The sequence below is a fragment of the Palaemon carinicauda genome, chromosome 3, assembly GCF_036898095.1.
Source record: "Palaemon carinicauda isolate YSFRI2023 chromosome 3, ASM3689809v2, whole genome shotgun sequence".
In the NCBI taxonomy this organism is placed as follows: domain Eukaryota; kingdom Metazoa; phylum Arthropoda; class Malacostraca; order Decapoda; family Palaemonidae; genus Palaemon; species Palaemon carinicauda.
In genome coordinates, this window is record NC_090727.1 from 18,194,944 (window position 1) to 18,218,329 (window position 23,386).

The 23,386-nt window shown below is 43.5% G+C and overlaps 1 long non-coding RNA gene across 2 annotated transcripts in view; it reads right to left on the reverse strand.

Annotated features, from left to right (window-relative positions):
• LOC137636846 (uncharacterized) overlaps nucleotides 1–23,386 on the reverse strand; it is a 205,712-nt gene that overhangs the window by 92,433 nt on the left and 89,893 nt on the right. For both annotated transcript variants that reach the window (XR_011043259.1, XR_011043255.1), the window contains exon 2: nucleotides 2,246–2,324. This is a non-coding gene — a long non-coding RNA (uncharacterized lncRNA). The remainder of the gene's footprint in view (nucleotides 1–2,245; nucleotides 2,325–23,386) is intronic.

A 23,386-nucleotide genomic window follows, 5' to 3' on the forward strand; every position in this document is an offset into this window, starting at 1 on the left:
TTTACCTTCTTCCCCTACAGCGACTAGGGAGGAGAGTAAAACGAGAACAACGTTACCCGCTTGAACGAAACTTTTTTTTTTTTTTTCTCTCTCTCCCTCCGTCTCTATCTCTCTCTTTCTCTCTAGATTTCGCACCTGAGAGAAGAGCCCAATTATATATCGTCAAAACATGAAATATGCTAAAGAAAAAAAACTGAACGGTTTTCCAAATAAAAAGTTCCTTTAATTTAGAATTTAAACCATTTAAGCTAAGAAAGAATGAACGAAACGCTAGAATCGGTTAACTCTTACTGCAAAGTGAAACCGTGATACACTCTCTCTCTATCGTAACGATAGAGCGCATGTTGAACGTCCTGAACGTCAACAACTGCGTAGACTAAAAAACTAAACGTTAGTTCATCTTTGAAAACAGTACGAGACTATCAAAGAAATTCTTTCATAAAACATAAAATTTAAAAAGTTATAAATTCTTTAAAGGTTAAATACGATATAACGGGCTCAACGTTGATTAACTTCGGTTCCAAGTTAGGACCGCCTACAATCAGGAAAGGTCGCACATAAACAAAACATAAAAATTTATTTTTATATGTTATAATAAAAGGAAAGTTAATCGAAGAGGCCTAATAAAGGCGGAGAGATATAAAATATAGATCTATAACGTGTTAAGCAAAATTACTAAAAACCTAAACACACTTCCATCTAAGGGAAGGGTCGGCCATTTAAAAGTGAAAGAGAGTCCATACTCTCTTTGTCACCATAATTAAATCTATCCAAAACGAGTTCAAGTTTTGAAATGAAGATAAAACCCCTGCATAGCGAAAGCTCAAAACTGGAAAAGTGTACTTCACCAAATAGTTGGAAAACAAATCCAGTTAGTAACAGCGTATTTAGTAGGTCTTGCCAGTGGCACGACAGAGAGAAAATTTGGTTCTGTGTTGACATCGAGTACTTGAGTACCTACTTGACAGATGGCGCTGTTGATGTACACCCCCACCTGTATAGCGATCGCTGGCGTATTCCGCCCGTAGGTTTTTCTGTCGGGCAGCAGAGCTGACAGCTATATGATCATCGGGTAAGTTTAATATTGAAAAAGTATATACATACATGCGTGTCTATATATATATATATATATATATATATATATATATATATATATATATATATATATATATATATATATACTGTATATATATACTGTATATAATATATATATATATATATATATATATGCATATATTTTACATACCAATACAAAGGCTATATACAAAATACCGCATATAAGTACCATTAAAACATAGGCACATAGTACGTAGTACGTTGGCCAGGGTACCACCCACCTGTTGAGATACTACCGCTAGTGTGTTATTGGGTCCTTTGACAGACCAGACAGTACTGCACTGGATCCCTCTCTCTCTCTCTCTCTGGTTACGGTTCATTTTACAATTGCCTACACATACACCGAATAGTCTGGCTTATTATTACATATTTTCCTTTGCCCTCATGGACCTAACAACACTGAGATTACCAAACAGTTTTTCTTCGATCATGGGGTTAACTACTGCAATGTAATTGTTCAGTAGTTATTTTCCTCTTAGTAAGGATAGAAGAGAGTCTTTAGTTATGGTAAGCAGCTCTTCTAGGAAGACACTCTAAAATTAAACCATTGTTCTCTAGTCTTGGGTAGTGCCATAGCCTCTGTAACATGGTCTTCAACTGTCTTGGGTTAGTTCTCTTGCTTTAGGGTACAATCGGGTACAGTATTCTGTTTATCTCTTCCTCTTGTTTTGTTAGTTTTTATAGTTTATATATGAAATATGTATTCTAATGTTACTGTCTTAAAATATTCTATTTCAATTGTTAATTCATGTCCTTGCTTCCTTTCCTCACTGAGCTATTTTCCTTGTTGGCCCTGTAACATCATGCTTTTCCAACTAAGGTTATAGCTTAGCAAATAATAATAATAATAATAATAATAATAATAATAATACTATGTATGAAATTACAGGTCAGAGAAATTAATATCACACAGACATATAACGATACGAGGTATATAATTCCTAAGACAAAAACCAACCATAGAAGCTAATTAAAAAAATTTAAAATATCAGAATTCATCCTAAACGCCAACAGTAACGTAATAAGGTACTTTACTAAATTATTTTACTAAGAGCTATATATGCATGCTAAAAAACTCTATGATAGGGTGTAGTTCAACTTGAAACTGAAATCAAAATTGCGTCTTTACCTTTTCCTTTGGGCGAAGATTGGAAAGATGTCATAGTCAAGCAACGGTCAAACAGGAGAATCACACTTGAGACAAGGCTCTAGAAAAAGACAGAAAGAGAATGTAAGTAATGACGTTGAAAGCCTGGCAAATGTCTTTTAAAATTGGACTGATAACAATTGTGATCAGGCTAACGTGAATTTTTCTGGATTAAGGTTACAATGTTTTGATTGCTGAAAACAATTCTAAAATAACCACAAAATTAAGAACATTGGGCCAAGTTACTGACTCTATTTGTTGGATTGGATTTGTGAATATGGGCTATAGGCCTAGCTACGTAATGGAGCCTGTGAGGACGTTCTACGCCCAAGTGTAACGGGAGGGGGCACACCAGTAGTTGTACTGAGAAGTAAAAGTTTGAAAAGAAAGATGAAAAGAAATGGGCATGGAGGTAAAGTCAAAGAATATACAACGTGCATCTAATGGGTCGAAGGAATGCTGCAAAGACACCCGGGGGAGGTGCATTGATGGCACTAAACGCCCAACGGACCCCGATAAGTAACCACTAATGAATGTCAGAGGGTATCACGTTCGTTGGAGTACTGATCCTTTGATTGATAAAGATAAAGAACATAGGGTCTGGTCTGTGTTTAGAAAGGGTGTCATCAATTTACGTCAGACGACGCTGACATATCAAGTCACGTGGCGATTGGGTTGCAATGAGACCCGTGGGCCAAAAAGGAGAGTGCTTGAATGAAACTGAATTCGAGCAACATAAGACAAGTAAACTAAATTGAAGGACATCATTCAAGTCATTCATCAAACAACAAGACCATAAAATTCCTAATCTGTATCATTCCTTTAGATCAGTGTTTCTCAACGCGGGCCATATGGCCCCCTTGGGGGCCATGAGAATTTTTCAGTGGCCACAAGGCAAAATTTGAAAAATGGGGGGCCATGGGGGGGCCACAGAAAATTTAGGACCCACAAAATATATAAATGTGTAATATTTTGAAATAAATCATTATTATGGTTGGAATATTCTGTTTATCATGCTTGACTTTAGTTTAAACATCATTCAATTCAATATACAGTACCAGGTAATTTTTGCAGACAGTGAAATATGTGCCTGCTATGTATGACCTCACTCTCAAATGAGAGTATGCGTCCCAGCAAACTGAAAAAGCATCTGGAGACTGCACATAAAGACAAGAAAGACAAGCCGCTAGATTTCTTCAAGAAATTACTTGATGAGCTCCAAGGAAGGATGACAGTGAATCATATGTTTACCCAAAAAGTGGCAAAAGTAGATAGAGGGATGTTGGCTTCTTACAAGATAGCAAATTTGATTGCAAAAGCAGGTAAGCCTCATACTATCGATGAATCTCTGATCATGCCAACTGTGGCTGTAGTGCTTTCAACAGTCACGAATCAGAGTCCACAAGAGGTAACTAGTGTTATTCCTTTAAACAACTCCTCAGTATCACGCCGTATTGATGAGATGGCAGCTGATGTTGAAAGCCAATTAGTCTCAAAACTGCAGGTGAATGAATTCTCGCTTCATCTCGACGAATCAACTTTACCTGATAATTTTGCTCTTTTGGTGGTATTTGTCAGGTTTCTTGATGTTCATGAAATATGTCAAGAAATGCTTTTCGCATTGAAATTAACGAATGACACTAAAGGTGAATCCATCTTCAAAAAACTTGAGGTCTATTTTGAGGGGAACAACATTCCACTCAAGAACATTGTGGCTTGTGCAACAGATGGCACTGCTGTTATGATTGGAAGGTATCGGGGATTCAGTGCTCACTTAAAAAAAGCTGTTCCTAATGTCGTTTGTGTGCACTGTGTTGTTCACCGGCAGCACCTGGTTGCCAAAAACCTAGCAGAACGTCTGCATGAAGCACTTGGGCATGTTATCAAGGCTGTCAACTTGATAAAAAAATAGTGCACAGAAAGATTGCCTCTTTCAGCAATTATGTGAAAAGAACAATGAAGAATTTGAAAATGCGTTGCACACTGAAGTCAGGTGGCTTTCTAAAGGTAATTGCCTGAACCGTTTTATTGCACTTTGGGAGTGTTATCTCTTTCTTTAGTGGGACAGAACTTGGACAGAAACTTGTTGATGCAAAGAGTGACACCTTATACCTGTCAGACATATTTGAAAGCTAAATGTTCTGAACAAAGAGCTTCAAGGAAATAACTCCACCCTGTTTTCCTGCTAGGAGGCAATATGTTATTTTGATTATAAAATAAATTTTTGAATATACTTACCCGGTGATTATATAGCTGCAACTCTGTTGCTCGACAGACAACTCTACGGAAAAACTCGCCAGCGATCGCTACACAGGTTGCGGGTGTACCCAACAGCGCCATCTGTCGACCAGATACCCAGCTCTCATGTAAACAAAGACTCAATTTTCTCCTCGTCCCACTGCGTCTCTATTGGGGAGGAAGGGAGGGTTATTTAATTTATAATCACCGGGTAAGTATATTAAAAAATTTATTTTATAATCAAAATGTTATTTTCCTTAGTAAAATAAATTTTTGAATATACTTACCCGATGATCATATAGCTGTCAACTCTGCTGCCCGACAGAAAAAACCTACGGGCGGAATACGCCAGCGATCGCTATACAGGTGGGGGTGTACATCAACAGCGCCATCTGTCAAGTAGGTACTCAAGTACTCGATGTCAACATAGAACCAATTTTCTCCTCTGTCCACTGGGTCTCTATTGGGGAGGAAGGGTGGGTCCTTTAATTTATGATCATCGGGTAAGTATATTCAAAAATTTATTTTACTAAGGAAAATAACATTTTTCAATATTAAACTTACCCGATGATCATATAGCTGATTCACACCCAGGGGGGTGGGTAGAGACCAGCATTACAGGTTGACATTATGAGCTAAGTATTCCGTATTTCATTTTAGCAGTTATTCAAAATAACAAGCATAAAATAAATAAGTACCTGGTAAGGAAGACGACTTGAACAATTACTCTGCCTTTTTAAGTACGTCTTCCTTACTGAGCCTCGCAATCCTCATAGGATGCTGAGCGACTCCTAGGAGCTGAAGTATGAAGGGTTGCAACCCATACTAAAGGTCCTCATCAAAACCTCTAATCTAGGCGCTTCTCAAGAAATGATTTTGACCACCCGCCAAATCAAGTAGGATGCGAAAGGCTTCTTAGCCTTCCGGACAACCCAAAAATATTTCAAGAGAAAGATTAAAAAGGTTCTGGAATTAGGAAATTGTAGTGGTGGAGCCCCCACCACTACTGCACTCGTTGCTACGAATGGTCCCAGAGTGTAGCAGTTCTCGTAAAGAGACTGGACATTCTTAAGATAAAAGACGTGAACACTGATTTGCTTTTCCAATAGGTTGCGTCGAATATACTTTGCAGAGATCTATTTTGTTTAAAGGCCACGGAAGTTGCGACAGCTCTAACTTCGTGTGTCCTTACCTTCAGCCAAGCTTGGTCTTCCTCATTCAGAAGGGAATGAGCTTCTCGTATTAACAGTCTGATAAAATAGGATAAAGAATTCTCTGACATAGGCAAAGATGGATTCTTAACTGAACACCATAAATCTTCAGACGGGCCTCGTAAAGGTTTTTAAAATAGAACTTAAGAGCTCTTACAGGACATAATACTCTTTCTAGTTCATTTCCAACCATACGATAAGTTTGGAATATCGAACGATATTGGTCAAGGCCGAGAAGGCAGCTCGTGTTTGGCTAGAAAACCAAGTTGTAGAACATGTAGCCGTTTCGGATGAGAATCCGATGTTCTTGCTGAAGGCATGAATCTCACTGACTCTTTTAGCTGTGGTTAAGCATATCAGGAAAAGAGTCTTAAAGGTGAGATCTTTCAGGGAGGCTGATTGAAGCGGTTCGAACCTGTCTGACATAAGGAATCTTAGAACCACGTCTAAATTCCAACCAGGTGTAACCAAACGACGCTCCTTCGTGGTCTCAAAAGACTTAAGGAGGTCCTGTAGATCTTTATTGTTGGAAAGATCTAAGCCTCTGTGACGGAAGACTGATGCCAACATGCTTCTGTAACCCTTGAAAGTGGGAGCTGAAAGAGATCGTTCTTTCCTCAGATATAAGAGGAAGTCAGCTATTTGAGTTACAGAGGTACTGGTCGAGGATACGGATACTGACTTGCACCAGTCGGAAGATTTCCCACTTCGATTGGTAGACTCAAAGGGTGGATGTTCTCCTTGCTCTAGCAATCGCTCTGGTTGCCTCCTTCGAAAAACCTCTAGTTCTCGAGAGTCTTTCGATAGTCTGAAGGCAGTCAGACGAAGAGCGTGGAGGCCTTGGAGTACCTTCTTTACGCGTGGCAGACATAGCAGGTCCACCCTTAGGGGAAGTGTTCTGGGAACGTCTACTAGCCATCGAAGTACCTCGGTGAGTTATTCTCTCGCGGGCCAGAGGGAAGCAACTAGCGTCAACTTTGTCCCTTCGTGAGAGGTGAACTTCTGTAGTACCTTGTTGACAATCTTGAACGGAGGGAATGCATATAGATCTAGATGTGACCAATCTAGTAGAAAGGCATCTAAATGAACTACTGCTGGGTCCGGGATAGGTGAGCAAAGAATTGGGAGCCTCTTGGTCATCGAGGTTGCGAAGAGATCTATGGTTGGCTGGCCCCAGGTGGCCCAAAGTCTCTTGCATACATCCTTGTGGAGGGTCCAATATGTTGGAATTATTTGTCCCTTCCTACTGAGACAATCTGCTATGACATTAAAGTTGCCTTGGATGAACCTCGTTACTAGTGAAAAGTCTAGACCTGTTGAACAGGAGAGGAGGTCTCTTGCGAACTCGTACCATGTCAGAGAGTAGGTCCCTCCTTGCTTGGAGATGGACGTCAAAGCAGGGTGTTGTCCGTGTTCACCTCCACCACTTTGCCTTGAAGGAGAGACCTGAAGCTTTTCCAGGTCAGACGTACTGCCAGTAGCTTCTTGCAGTTGAAATGCATTGTCCTTTGACTCGAGTTCCATAATCCCGAGCATTCCCTACCGCCTAATGTCGCACCCCAGCCTACGTCCGATGCGTCCGAGAAGAGAACGTGGTTGGGAGTCTGAACAGTCAGGGGAAGACCCTTTCAAAGGTTGATAAAGTCCTTTCACCAAGTCAGACCAGACTTTATCTTTCCAGAAACCGGGATCGAGACCGCTTCTAGCGTCTTGTCCTTTTCCAGTGAAAAGCTAGATGATACAGAAGAGGACGGAGGTGTAGTCTTCCAAGTGACACAAATTGAACCACGGATGACAGTGTCCTAACCACACTCATCCACAGCCTGACAGGGCAGTGTTCCTTCTTCAGCATCTTCTGGATGGATAGCAGGGCTGGGGGTTGATCGTCTTGTTCAGCAATGTCCTCATTAGAGGGTTCCTCATCCGAAATTGATGAGGAAACGGCAACGGAGTGGGCAACGTCTGACTCGCTGAATCCGGTCGCACTGGTGGATGCGTGACGGAGCCGGACACAAGATCATGGTACTGCTGCACAGTCTGTGAACTGTCAACCATGGGGACGCGAGGAAGTACAGCGTCAACCCGAAACTGTCTAGACTGTATGGGTTGTGCAGTCAACCCCCTACCGGGTTGCTGAGGTGCCGCACTGCGTCACAACAAGTCACCTCTGCTGGTTGTTGAACGTCTTCCTAGTGACACACTGAACGTCCACAACCACCTCCGAGAGTCGCTTAACGTCAACGTGCGACTGGCAACACACACTGGGTCGCACCGGTGGAGGAACCACCTCAACTGGCGGACGTGAGTAGGATACCTCAACGTCAACAGGGCGTACAACCAACCGGTAGGAAGGTTGTTGGCTAGAAGGATCTTCTCCGTAAAAAATCCTCTATCAAGGACACAAGCTTGGACTGCATGTCTTGCAACAAAGCCCATTAGGGTCTATGGGAGCAGGTGTGGCAACAGACGGGGTTAGCGACTGAAGCGGAACCATTTACCATCCCTGGAAGCCTTGTTATGCTTTAATTAAAGTCCATAGGAGGCTAAGCAGCTTAAGGCTCCTCTCCAAATGACAGAGTCCTCAAAGGAATATCAGAAGGAGGGAGAACAGCACTTTCTCATCTACAGGAACCATGTCCGAGAAAAGCTAGGTTATCTCAGTGAGGGTCTCACTGGTGCATAAGCAGCAGACCAGAAGGCAACGTTATGTAACTGCTTGACAGTCTGTGAACTGTCAAAAACTGAACTGTCAACCACAACAGGTGCGTGAGGACATACAGGACTGGTGCATTAGTAGCAGACCAGAAGGCAACGTCATGTAATTGCTTGACAGTCTGTGAGCTGGCAACAACCAAAGCTGTGTGGGGAAGCCTCAACTCCTGACTGACTAGTCTGCTGCGGGCGAGTGGCGGGAACCACAGTGGGTTGCGGAGGCTGACACACCGTGTCAAAACACGGCAGCTTGTGGTAGCTCACGCACGGCAACGGAGTGCTCCGTGTGTCTGTGGGAGTCAGCATGCGTCTGGCAGGGTTGACTGCGCATGGGTGGAGGAGCTCTCACAACAAGAGTGTGGGAGCAGGCAGCCATGCTGGGCGCACAACCGTGGCAGGTTGTAGGCAACCGGGTGCATCATCAACCTACTCCGCAGTCGGAGTGTGGGAGCAGGCAACAACCAAAGCGGAGTGGTGGTGCGTGGTGGGGACTGCCGTGGGTTGCGGAAACTAACGCATCGCGTCAAAACACGGCAGCTTGACTCCACCTTCCCACTGCTGATGCGGTAGCTCACGCATGTTAACGGAGGGTGCCGCACGTCGGCTAACGTTAACATGCGTCTGGCAGGGTCGATTGCGCATCGGAGGTGGAGCTCTCCGCAGCCGGAGTGTGGGAGCAGGCAGCCTCAGCGTGAGCTGGGCGCACAACCGTGGCAGGTTGTAGGCTAACGAGAGCAGTGTCAACCTTCTCCGCACGAAACTCCTGCATAACCGCAGCTAACTGAGTCTGCATAGACTGCAATAAAGACCACTTAGGGTCTACAAAAAACGGCAACAGACGGAGCTACTCTCCGTTGTGACTGAGGGTCTAAAACAGCTAGTGCGGCAACAGACGGAGTTACTGCCTGTTGCGGTACCACCTTGCCTCTCTTGGGAGGTGTGCAGTCGTCGGATGACTGCAGCGAGTCCGAACTGACCCAGTGGCTACACCTAGGCCGTTGGACTTGCGCGGAAGGGACCGACTTGCACTTAAAAAGCTGCAAGATGTGGTCCATGGTTTCTTACGAGAAACCTCTTCCGCAGACGAGGAATAAAAGGGCTCTCTCGTCTTTGTGTGGGTGGGGCGACCTCACGTCGGCTAACGTGGGTAGATACGCCCGAAACCACGGAGGGAAAAACGTCTGTTCGTTGATCAAGGCCTGTGGAACCCATAAGTCGTTCGACATTACTTCTCCCCTGGGCTTGGGAGCTTGTAAGAGGTCCCGGACTAGGTGAACGACTGGCACGAACAGATGAACCCTCGGACGCAACACTGTAACACTTTGCGCATATCACTTTATCACTTTTGATTTTCTGTTTGCACTTATTTCACTGAAATCGAAACTTTAACTGATTTCTACCTGAAACACGCAATCCTATCCTTCATTAAAAGGTAGTAATTGCGAAAACAGTCTTACAATGCAACAGAAAAACATAAATAAAGATAAAGAATTCAGTGGCTGGAAAAGAGACTAAACACTAGATCAATTAAACTACGTTTACAATCTCTCACCGCACAAAGCCTGGGAAGAAGAATAAAACCCTAGAAACGTTTTACCTTCTTCCCCTACAGCGACTAGGGAGGAGAGTAAAAAACGAGAACAACGTTACCCGCTTGAACGAAACGTTTATTCTCCTCTCTCTCCCTCCGTCTCTATCTCTCTCTCTCTTCTCTCTTGATTTCGCACCTGAGAGAAGAGCCCAATTATATATCGTTAAAACATGTTATTTGCTAAAGGAAAAAACTGAAAGGTTTTCCAAATAAAAAGTTCCTTTAATTTAGAATTTAAACCATTTAAGCTAAGAAAGAATGAACGAAACGCTAGAATCGGTTTACTCTTACTGCAAAGTGAAACCGTGATACACTCTCTCTCTATCGTAACGATAGAGCGCATGTTGAACGTTCTGAACGTCAACAACTGTGTAGACTAAAAAACTAAACGTTAGTTCATCTTTGAAAACAGTACGAGACTATCAAAGAAATTCTTTCATAAAACATTAAAATTAAAAAAGTATTAAATTCTTTAAAGGTTAAATACGATATATCGGGCTCAATGTTAATTAACTTCGGTTCCAAGTTAGGACCGCCTACTTAGGAAAGGTCGCATATAAACAAACATAAAAATTTATTTTTTATAAGTTTATAATAAATGGAAAGTTAATCGAAGAGGCCTATAAAGGCGGAGAGATATAAAATAAATAGATCTATAACGTGTTAAGCAAAATTACCAAAAACCTAAACACACTTCCGTCTAAGGGAAGGGTCGGCCATTTAAAAGTGAAAGAGAGTCCATACTCTCTTCGTCACCATAATTAAATCTATCCAAAACGAGTACAAGTTTTGAAATGAAGAAAAAAAACCCCTGCATAGCGAAAGCTCAAAACTGGAATAGTGTACTTCACCAAATCGTTGTGAAAACAAATCCAGTTAGGGACGGCGTATTTAGTAGGTCTTGCCAGTGGCACGACAGAGAGAAAATTGGTTCTATGTTGACATCGAGTACTTGAGTACCTACTTGACAGATGGCGCTGTTGATGTACACCCCCACCTGTATAGCGATCGCTGGCGTATTCCGCCCGTAGGTTTTTTCTGTCGGGCAGCAGAGCTGACAGCTATATGATCATCGGGTAAGTTTAATATTGAAAAATAACATTTTTCAATATTTAACTTAGCCGGTGATTATATAGCTGATTCACACTCAGGATGGTGGGTAGAGACCAGTAATATATGTTTACACTTTTATGAGCTAAGAGTTTTTCATTTCATTTTAGAAGTTATCAAAATAACAAAAACAAAATAAATAGGTACCTGGTAAGGAAGTCGACTTGAACAATTACTCTGCCTTTTAAGTACGTCTTCCTTACGGAGCCTCGCGATCCTCTTAGGATGCTGATCGACCCCTAGGATCTGAAGTATCAAAGGTTGCAACCCATACAACAGGACCTCATCAAACCCCTAATCTAGGCGCTCTCAAGAAATGACTTTGACCACCCGCCAAATCAACCAGGATGCGAAAGGCTTCTTAGCCTTCCGGACAGCCCAAAAAACAACCATAAAAACATTTCAAGAGAAAGATTAAAAAGGGTATGGAATTAGGGAACTGTAGTGGTTGAGCCCTCACCCACTACTGCACTCGCTGTTACGAATGGTCCCAGTGTGTAGCAGTCCTCGTAAAGAGACTGGACATCCTTTAGATAAAAAGACGCAAACACTGACTTGCTTCTCCAATAGGTTGCGTCCATTATACTTCGCAGAGATCTATTTTGCTTAAAGGCCACGGAAGTTGTGACAGCTCTAACTTCGTGTGTCCTCACCTTCAGCAATGCCTGGTCTTCCTCACTCAGATGTGAATGAGCTTCTCGTATTAACAGTCTGATAAAGTAGGATAAAGCATTCTTTGACATAGGCAAAGATGGTTTCTTAACTGAACACCATAAAGCTTCAGATTGGCCTCGTAAAGGTTTAGTTCGCTTTAAATAGAACTTAAGAGCTCTCACAGGGCATAAGACTCTTTCTAGTTCATTGCCTACAATATTCGATAAGCTGGGAATATCGAACGATTCCGGCCAAGGTCGAGAAGGCAGCTCATTTTTGGCTAGAAAACCAAGTTGTAGCGAACATGTAGCTTTTTCTGATGAAAGTCCGATGTTCTTGCTGAAGGCATGAATCTCAATGACTCTTTTAGCTGTGGCTAAGCATACCAGGAAAAGTGTCTTTAAAGTGAGATCTTTCAGGGAGGCTGATTGTAGCGGCTCAAACCTGTCTGACATGAGGAATCTTAGTACCACGTCTAAATTCCAACCAGGTGTAACCAAACGACGCTCCTTCGTGGTCTCAAAAGACTTAAGGAGGTCCTGAAGATCTTTATTGTTGGAAAGATCTAAGCCTCTATGCCGGAAGACCGATGCCAACATGTTTCTGTAGCCCTTGATAGTGGGAGCTGAAAGGGATCGTCCTTTTCTCAGGTATAAGAGAAAGTCAGCTATTTGAGCTACAGAGGTACTGGTCGAGGATATAGAGACTGACTTGCACCATTCTCGGAAGATTTCCCACTTCGATTGGTAGACTCTAAGGGTGGATGCTCTCCTTGCTCTATCAATCGCACTGGCTGCCTCCTTCGAAAAGCCTCTAGCTCTCGAGTGTCTTTCGATAGTCTGAAGGCAGTCAGACGAAGAGCGTGGAGGCTTTGGTGTACCTTCTTGACGTGTGGCTGACGTAGAAGGTCCACCCTTAGAGGAAGACTTCTGGGAACGTCTACTAGCCATCGAAGTACCTCGGTGAACCATTCTCTCGCGGGCCAGAGGGGAGCAACTAGCGTCAACCTTGTCCCTTCGTGAGAGGCGAACTTCTGCAGTACCTTGTTGACAATCTTGAATGGTGGGAATGCGTATAGATCTAGATGTGACCAATCTAGGAGAATGGCAACTATATGTATTGCTGCTGGGTCTGGGACTGGTGAGCAATATATTGGGAGCCTCTTGGTCAGCGAGGTTGCAAAGAGATCTATGGTTGGTTGGCCCCAAGTGGCCCAAAGTCTCTTGCATACATCCTTGTGGAGGGTCCATTCTGTTGGAATTACTTGCCCTTTCCGACTGAGACAATCTGTCATGACATTCAAGTTGCCTTGGATGAACCTCGTTACTAGTGTTATGTCTTGACCTTTTGACCAGATGAGCAGGTCCCTTGCGATCTCGTACAACGTCAGTGAGTGGGTCCCTCCTTGCTTGGAGATGTACGCCAAGGCAGTGGTGTTGTCCGAGTTCACTTCCACCACTTTGCCTCGAAGGAGAGACCTGAAGCTTTTCAAGGCCAGATGTACTGCCAGCAGCTCCTTGCAGTTGATATGCATGATCCTTTGACTCGAGTTCCACAGTCCTGAACATTCCCGACCGTCTAATGTCGCGCCCCAGCCTACGTCCGATGCGTCCGAGAAGAGAACGTGATTGGGAGTCTGAACAGCCAGGGGAAGACCCTCTCTTAGGTTGATACTGTCCTTCCATCAAGTCAGACAAGACTTCATCTTTTCGGAAATGGGGATCGAGACCGCTTCTAGCGTCTTGTCCTTTATCCAGTGAAAAGCCAGATGGTATTGAAGAGGACGGAGGTGTAGTCTTCCTAATGACACAAATTGTTCCAGGGATGATAGCGTCCCTACCAGACTCATCCACTGCCTGACTGAGCAGTGTTCCTTCTTCAGCATGTTCTGGATGCACAACTGGGCTTGGCTTATTCTGGGGGCCGTCGGAAAAGCCCGAAAAGCTAGACTGTGAATCTCCATCCCTAAATACACAATAGTTTGGGATGGGACCAGTTTCGACTTTTCCATATTGACAAGGAGACCCAATTCCTTGGTCAGATCTAGAGTCCACTTTAGATCCTTCAGACAGCGACGACTGGAAGAGGCTCTGAGAAGCCAGTCGTCCAAATAAAGGGAGGCTCGGATGTCCGATAAATGGAGGAATTTGGCTACATTCCTCATCAGCCTCGTAAACACAAGAGGAGCTGTGCTTAGGCCAAAGCACAGAGCCCGAAACTGGTAGACCACCTTTTCGAAAACGAATCTCAGAAAAGGTTGGGAGTCCGGGTGGATGGGGACGTGGAAGTAGGCGTCCCTTAGGTCTAACGAGACCATCCAGTCTTCCCTTCTGACCGCTGCTAAGACTGACTTTGTGGTCTCCATGGAGAACGTCTGCTTTGTGACAAAGACATTCAGAGCACTGACGTCTAGCACCGGCCTCCACCCTCCTGTCTTCTTTGAAACCAAGAAGAGGCGGTTGTAGAATCCCGGAGATTGAAGGTCCGAGACTTTGACCACCGCTCCCTTCTCTAGCAAAAGAGACACTTCCCGTTTCAAGGCTCGTCTCTTGTCTTCCTCTCTGTACCTGGGAGAGAGATCGATGGGAGACGTTGCTAGAGGGGGTTTCCGTACAAAAGGGATCTTGTACCCCTCTCTGAGTAACTTCACAGATTGTGCATCTGCGCCTCTCTTCTCCCAGGTCTGCCAGAAGTTCTTGAGTCTGGCTCCCACTGCTGTCTGAAGATGCGGGCAGTCAGACTCTGCCCTTGTAGGACTTGAATCCTTTCTTCCCTCGCTTCCCTTCGGCACGAGCACCTCCTCTGCTGGAGGCTCAGCCACGAAAGGGCGGAATAAAACGAGACGCTGGAGTATCCATCCTTGGTCTAGCTGACAAGGTAGGCAAAGGGGGAGCTTTGCGAGCTGAGGGCGCAACAAGATCGTGAGTGTCCTTCTGCACTAACGAAGCGGCTATTTCCTTAATCAGTACTTCTGGAAAAAGGCACTTGGAAAGAGGAGCAAAGAGAAGCTCAGATCTCTGGCACTGTGTAACTCCAGCAGAAAGGAATGAGCAGAGATTTTCTCGCTTTTTTAGGACTCCGGACACAAATGATGCAGCAAGCTCATTAGACCCATCACGTACAGCCTTGTCCATGCAGGACATAATGAGCAAGGAAGTCTCTTTATCTGTCGAAGAGATCTTCCTGCTTAGGGCTCCTAGACACCAGTCTAAGAAGTTAAAAACTTCAAAGGCCCTAAAGATTCCTTTCAAAAGGTGGTCCAGGTCCGATGATGACCAACATATCTTAGAGCGTCTCATGGCAAGGCAGCGGGGAGAGTCTACAAGACTTGAGAAGTCGCCCTGGGCAGAGGCAGGAACTCCCAAGCCGAGAACTTCTCCCGTGGCATACCAGACGCTCGATCTAGAAGAGAGTCTAGCAGGGGGAAAAGCAAAGGCTGTCTTCCCTAAGCTCTTCTTGGACTGCAACCATTCTCCTATCACCCGCAAAGCTCTCTTGGACGAGCGTGCGAGGACGAGTCTAGTAAAGGCAGGAGTGGTAGACGGCATGCCTAAAGCAAACTCTGAAGGCGGAGAACGAGGAGCCACAGAAACAAACTGGTCAGGAAACAGCTCTTTGAAAATGGCTAAAACTTTTCTAAAGTCCAAAGAGGGTTGAGTAGACTTAAGCTCGTCCAATTCTGATTGTGGTTCATCAATATGTGCAGCAACATCATCATCAGAAAGTTCCTCATCCGACAACTGATGAGGAAACGGCAACGGAGTGGGTAACGGCTGGTTCGCTGAGTCCGGTCGCACTGGTGCATGCGTGACTGAGCCGGACGCAACGTCATGGAACTACTGCCCAGTCTGTGAGCTGGCAACAACCATGGTAGCGCGGGGACGCACAGCATCTACCCCAGACTGTCTAGACTGATGGGGTTGCGCAGTGAAAACCACACTGGGTTGCGGAGGTTGACGCACCGCGTCAAAACAAGGCAAGTCTGACGGTTGTTGGACATCCAGAACGTCAACGGCAACCTCCGTGCGTCGCTTAACGTCAACATGCGGCTGGAAGATCACACTGGAATGCATGGGTGGAGGAACACTCTCAACTGGAGTGCGTGAGAAGGTTACCTCAGCGTCCACAGGACGCACAACCAATCGCGTGGAGGGTTGTAAGCTAGGTACTGCACTAGCTGGTACGGCAGCAACCTTCTCCGCACGAAAGTCCTGCATCAGAGACGTAAGTTTAGACTGCATGTCTTGCAGTAGAGACCACTTAGGGTCTACAGGAGCAGGTGCGGCGACAGACGGTGTTACTGTCTGAAGCGGTACCGCTTTGCCTCTCTTAGGCGGTGAGCAGTCATCGGATGACGGCAACGAGTCCGAACTGACCCAGTGGACTTGTGCTGAAGGGACCGATTTACGTTTTAACAGTCGCGAGACCTTGGTCCAAAGTTTCTTGCGAGAAACACCTTCAGAAGACGAGGTATAAATGGGCTCTCTCGTCTTAGGTAGGTAGGAGCGATCTTGGGTAGATACGCCCGATACCCCGGAGGGAACGTCTGTTCGCTGATTAAAGCCTCTCGAACCCATGCGTCGTACGACATTGCTTCTCCCCTGGACTTGGGAGCTTGCAAGAGGTCCCGGACTAGGAGGACGACAGGCACGAACAGACGAACCCTCAAGCACAACACTGTCCACAACACTATCACTTGGCACTTTAGCACTTCCCACTGCACTTTGGCACTTAAGCTTCTTCACATCCGCCATGAGCTGATTACGGTCACTAGCAAGGGACTCAACTCTCTCACCCAGAGCCTGGATGGCACGCATCATATCAGCCATCGATGGTTCCTGAGTGCCAGGAGGGGGGTTAGGAGCAACCACTACAGGGGAAGGAATAGGTTGTGGGGCATGAGGAGAGGATATATCAATAGAACGAGAAGAACTTCTCCTAACTCTATCTCTCTCTAGCCTACGAGTGTACTTTTGAAATTCGATAAAATCGAATTCCGAAAGGCCAACGCACTCCTCACACCGATCTTCCAATTGACAGATTTTATCCCGACAATTGGAACAAACAGTGTGAGGGTCGATAGAAGCCTTCGGAAGACGCCTAGAACAGTCCCTAGCATTGCATTTCCTAAATTTGGGGACTTGTGAAGGGTCAGCCATTTTGAATTGGTCAAGGGAAATTCCAAAAAACGATCAAAAAGTCATCAACAAAGAATCCGATATCAAAAAGAGTTCAAGGATTTGTGTGAAGAAAAACCCTGCACAGCGAAAGCTCAAAACTAGAATATAGTACTTCACCAATTAGATGTGAAAAACTCCAGTTTAGCAACAGCGAGTAAAGTACGTCTTGTCGACACGTCGACAGAGAGAAAATTGAGTCTTTGTTTACATGAGAGCTGGGTATCTGGTCGACAGATGGCGCTGTTGGGTACACCCGCAACCTGTGTAGCGATCGCTGGCGAGTTTTTCCGTAGAGTTGTCTGTCGAGCAACAGAGTTGCAGCTATATAATCACCGGCTAAGTTAAATATTGAAAATATTGCATTTAAAGGGAAACTCAAGCTGTTCTGATTGAACCTTGGAAGACGAGAGTTTGCACAGTTTCCTTCCTTAGCCTTTATATCCACCAAACTGCTTGATGATGACCTAGCAGTGTATGTTGACCATCTGAAGCAGTTGCATAAGGATATGGATACTTACTTCTCTGACCTTCTGCAAATGACTGTGCCACACTGGTTTGTGGATCCCTTCATTGTTGATGTATCTGAAGTTGATGTCACCCTACAAGAATGTCTCATTGAACTTCAGAATAACACAACAGCTCAAGCAAGGTTCAAGCATGAATGACACCAGAAGCTGTGGATGAATCAAGATATGTATACTGTAAGTACCCAATACTCTGGAAAGATGTGAAGTTGCTCTTACTTGCCTTTCCCACATCTTACTTGGTTGAGACTGGTTTCAATCGGGTGATGTGCCTGCTGTCAAAGACACGAATTCGCCTTGACATAGAAAAAAAAAAAAGAGGCAATTTACGTCTCGCTCTAACAGCTTTCAAGCCAAACACTGACAAGTTGGCAGCCTTGCATCAGTCACAGGGATCCCACTGAAACCTTTCAAGATAAAGCCAATTGTACCTACATGTATTCCTTGTTTTGTATTCCTTTTGTAAATAAATAAGTATTCAAATAAAATATTTTTCTAATTAATATTGTTATTTGATTCATACCTGAAATTAGTGTTTTGAGTACATGGTACTATTCATGCTAGAACCATTAATATACCTACTTCCCTAGGCGTATTAAGGTGATGGACGGATGGCGGGTGCTGGGAGGGGTGCATTAGAACTCAAAGTTGGCATGGAGGGGCCACAAGAACTAGCACTGGATTGAAGGGGGCCACCACCAGAAAAAGGTTGAGAAACACTGCTTTAGATACTTGTTATACAGTATATATGAATTATCAATGGATTACATAAATGAAATCATTAGTAATCAAAGTTATTCTAATGGGAAAATTAACGGAATTAATTTTGGTTAACTTAACTAATATCAATAATAATGATGTTTGGTTTGAAAGATATCAGACTTACAAAAATTACCAAAACTAAAAAGAATTAAGCGAAAAGGCGAGACATAAAGGGAGCCGTATACATCTAAATTAACATAAATTACAATTAAGGGATAAAAAACTAAATGTTCATATAACCTATAAAATTTGTCTACAATTTTTCACTATTTTGATTAACTTCTAAGGAATATGCCTCTTCGAACAAGTCATACCATAACGCATTACTTAATTCTGTGATTTCGTATATAAACTGACTTCAAATTTGAAAGTGGGATAATTTATTCGTACGATTTTTTTCCAATAACCATTATTTACTAGTAATTTCAACTTTACAGTAGGTTACATTAAGGAAAGAATAAACTTAGAATTACTGAAGATTAAAAGCTTTTTCCTAACACCTTAGCTCCTTACATAATTCCAAGTATCATTCCTGAAATTACTACGTCATTAATAATTCCAATTATAAAATATCCTCTGATTAAGAAATTTTGTTGCAACTACATTTAGGGGATATTTTCCAAAAGAACCAACATCGAATAACATTGATAAATACGAATCATGCATTGAAAGGCCTTCCTTAAATTACTCTGAAAATATATCTATCAAGGTCTACCATTTTCAATTACATATAAACTTCTTTTTCAGAAAAGATATATATTTTAAAGTAATTTGTATTTTTTCTTAAATATAAAAACCTTGAGCTCTTTACTATCGATGTATTGTTCCGGCTTGCTAGAAAACTAGCCATAAACTTTTCTGGGAGTATAACAACCCACCCATAGTTAGCAGGGGGGTAGGCGAGGTGGTAGACCAGCCACCCCGCTCACACACTCACTGAGTGAATGAATAAATTATTTATAATTATCTGGCATCATAGCATCAGTGGTCATTGCGGCCGATTTAAGTATGGTTAATACACAATTAATAACTTGAGATGAAGAAACTTAAAAATGAAACTTTTAAAATTTAACATATTATTTAAAAACGAGTAAGAAGGCCAGCTTTCAATATGAATTTCAAAAATGTCACTGGCATCATAAAAAAAAAATCCTGTGGTGTTTCGGTGAAATAGAATTTCTTTCTGGTTCAAAATTCATCATATTTATTATAAAAATCATTTGTGTAAACTGTTCTTCCACACAGTAGGAGTACCTTTCACATGTTCTGCTGGGTTACAGCTCAGATTATTGTTTTGAGTATTCAAAAGGCACAGATAATGTCAACAGTGAGTGTTTAAGTAGACTGCCTCTATCTGAATATGACCATGATTGTGAGCCCATCCATATTCAGGTAGAGGCAGTCTACTTAAACACTCACTGTTGACATTAGCTGTGCCTTTTGAATACTCAAAACAATAATCTGAGCTGTAACCCAGCAGGACATGTGAAAGGTACTACTACTGTGTGGGAGAACAGTTTACACAAATGTTTTTTATAATAAATATGATGAATTTTGAACCAGAAAGAAATTCTATTTCACTAAAACACCACAGGAATTTTTTTTTATGATGCCTGTGACATTTTTTAAATTCATATTGAAAGCTGGCCTTCTTACTCGTTTTTAAATAGTATATTAAATTTTAAAAGTTTCATCATATGAACTAAATTTTACTACGAATTCCCACTCGTATATGAATATAACCTGTCTTGGAATTCAAAAGGAGACAGACAAGGATGGGTTTATCTGACTTGAAACATTGTATAAAATATGGTGTTCTTATTAATGCTAAGTCTAAAGGCTCCCTTATATCTCGTCGTGCGTGGTTAGAGATTGTGCGGACTCGGAATTCCTGTCAGGCGTGGCATTGTCACAGGGTGAAAATCAAATCGAAGGGGAAGTATGTACAGCAGTAAGTACTTAATGAGTGGGTCTGACCAATGGGCTGCAGCGCCTGCAACCCACATAAGGAGAATCAACCAACGCGGAGAAAGGTGAAGGATGCTTTCTCTCCACTACCAATTGAAGGAGTTAGAAAAGAACCTCCTTCGAAAGGGAACCATTGACGCCAAGCAATGGCCAAAAAGACAAGATGTCAGTAAACAAGCAGGCGCTCCTGGGAGAGGACACGGAGCTAACTCGCTAGGATAGTCAACATCGTCGCCTAGCCCGCAGGTTGACTTTGAGTAACCAGGCTTGCCCTGCAACTCAGCCGTTCCCCAAAGGGACCAGCAAAGGAGCAGCTTCGGAAAGATGTTAAGGGGTAGAAGAAGAAGCTTGTGATTTCTTCGACTTCGAGGAAGACCCTAAAGGCAAAGAATCAGGCTAAGCCCTCTTCTTCTTGTGCCCGAACCTCTCCCACTGGGAGGCAGACCCCTCCTAACACTGATCACAGGTGACCTCCCTCGAACACTGATGGCCCCAACAAGCCAGGCACAGCAGGTGAGGATCTGTCTCAACAGCAGACATAAAGGTAACTCATGCGCGGCCCTCAGGACCAGGACAAGTACGCATACTGTGACTCCAGTCGCACATACAATCTGAAAAGCGAAAAAGAGAAAGGATTAATCAAGGCAAGTCAAATGCAGGAGAGAGCGACAGTATGTCGGCACTCTACCAAGCCAAAGGGAAAATGGGTTACTCAGCCGAGAAGGGTGAGTGGGCGGGGCAACTGGTCAACCCAACCCCCACCTGCTAACTAGGAAATGGGGTAGTTATCCCTCACTAAAATTATCTTGGCTCGTCTTTCAGCTACGCCAAAAGTAATACTTATAAATAGAGGGTTTGTAATTATGCCAGAACAATTATATTTTTACACAACAACAGAGTATTTCCCAGAAAATAATATACACTATTAGTACCTCTTGTAAATATGGTTCCCTAGATATATTATTGTGCTTCAAACAATTTTGATATTACAGTAATATAAGGGTAACTTTTTTGGTTCAATTATAGAATGGTGCAATATTAGTTAGGGCATTGAAACTCACGTAATTGAATAAATCTTTGCAAATATGACAAATTTGGAGATAATTTGTATTTTTCCCTAACTAATAGAAACCTGGAGTTATTTATGTGGATATTCTTTCAGCGGCAGCTGGAGGTAGCCATTAGCCTTTAGCTGTGAGGTGGAAACCCTGCCTAACCGTGGTTACCCAGCTGCCTCTATATATATTCTCACAGCGGTGAGACATTTTTTATTGCAGGCAGGACTTCTCGGGGACAGGTGATGGCGGGGCAATTTATATAAATAACTCCAGGTTTGTATTAGTTAAGGAAAAATACAAATTATCTCCAAATTTGTCATTTATTCCCCTACTAACAAACCTTCCGTTATTTATGTGGATGACTCACTCTTAGGTGGGTGGAAGTCCTAGATCTGGCATGGACATTGACCCGGTTTTACCTAGTACAGTATATGTCTGTGGTCTAGGGAAAACTTTGACACCTCGCTGAAATATACAAAGTGAGTATACTCACGGCCTGTGCAATGTGGTAAAATAGAGGTTGGTATTTGTATGAACATCTGAGTTCAAATAGGAAAAACAACAAGACGAATCCCAATGCTCCCTGGCAGAAAGCAATGGGGATGTGGACAGTTTAAAAACTCTATGACTTATACTAGGTTACACAAGGGATGTGATAATTACCTGCAGAGGTTGAAGCCAGCTTGCAGAGGTACCCATGGTGCTGTATCCCAAGGGAGGGGAAGATGAAGAAAAGAAAGCCAAGCATTCTTCTCATTCATCCCAGTCTTAACCCGGGTAACCAAAGCCCTCAACCAATTGGTACTTGTCCATCAAGGAGCTTGAGGTATCTTAAACCACTTGTTGAGCAGCCACCACATGACCGACAGTAAACGTATCGAGTCACCTGTGGGTCATGTCTTTGAGGTAATGGGCCGTGAATGTGGTTTGTCTTTTCCACACACCCGCTTGGAGAACCTGCAACATGGAGAAGTTGTGTTTAAATGCCAGGGAAGTACTGATTCCCCTGACGTCATGGGCTCTAGGTCGACGAGCCTGAGGAGGATCCGGAGCCAAGGCTTTTTTGATCACTTGGTGAATCCAGGAAGGAACTGTGTTCTTTCTGATTCTCCTCTTTACTCTCCCTGGGCTAACAAACAGAGATGTTAGTCTGGGCCGTGTTGCTGCAGTGCGTTAAAGATAGAATCTCAAACTCCTTACTGGGTCGTTGGTTACAGAACAAAGACTCGCAATCTGAAAGGGCCCAAATCTATGGTCCAGCACCCCCAGATTTTGAGTCTTAGCAATAAACTCAGAGACAAAGCTGAGCGTCACTTCCCCCCATCCCCTTGAATGGGCGGTGTCATATGAGAGGCCATGAAATTCCCCGACTCTCTTTTCCGAGGCTAAAGCAAGCAGGAACGCCGTCTTCAAGTGAGATTTCGGTCAATTGCACGGCGTCATCGTTGTAGGGAGCTCCTTTTAAGGACCTCAAGACATAAACCCCGTTCCAAGGAGGAGGCCTGATCTCTGAGTGAGGGCAAGTGATCTCATAACTCCGTATAAGTAAAGAAAGCTCCAACGAAGAGGAAATATTGACTCCTTTCAGCTTGATGACAAGGCTTAAGGCTGAACGATAGCCTTTCACCGCCGATACTGAAAGGAGCTTTTCCTCCCGAAGGTATACAAGAAACTCACCTATTACTGGAATAGTGGCATCCAGTAGAGAGATATTCCTTCCGCGGCACAAACCACAGAAGACTCTCCATTTTGCCGGGTAGACCAAAGCTGAGGACCTACGCAAGTGTCCAGACATATGTTGCGTAGCTTGTCGTGAAAAGCCCTTCTGAGAGAGGAGACGCTGGATAGTCTCCAAGAGTGAAGTCGAAGCGACTGCACGGTCTTGTGGAAGATGTTCGCGTGTGGCTGTTTGAGTAGATCTGGTCATGGAGGGAGTTCTCTCTGTAGATCTACGAGAAGTTGCAAGAGGTCTGGGAACCACTCTGTGTGATGCCATAGTGGAGATACAAGGATCATCATTAGATCATAGGACGCTCTTGTTTTGTTGAACAGTCTTCTCATCAGACAAAACGGGGGAAAGGCGTAAACGTTGGTGTTGTCCCACCGTTGTTGGAA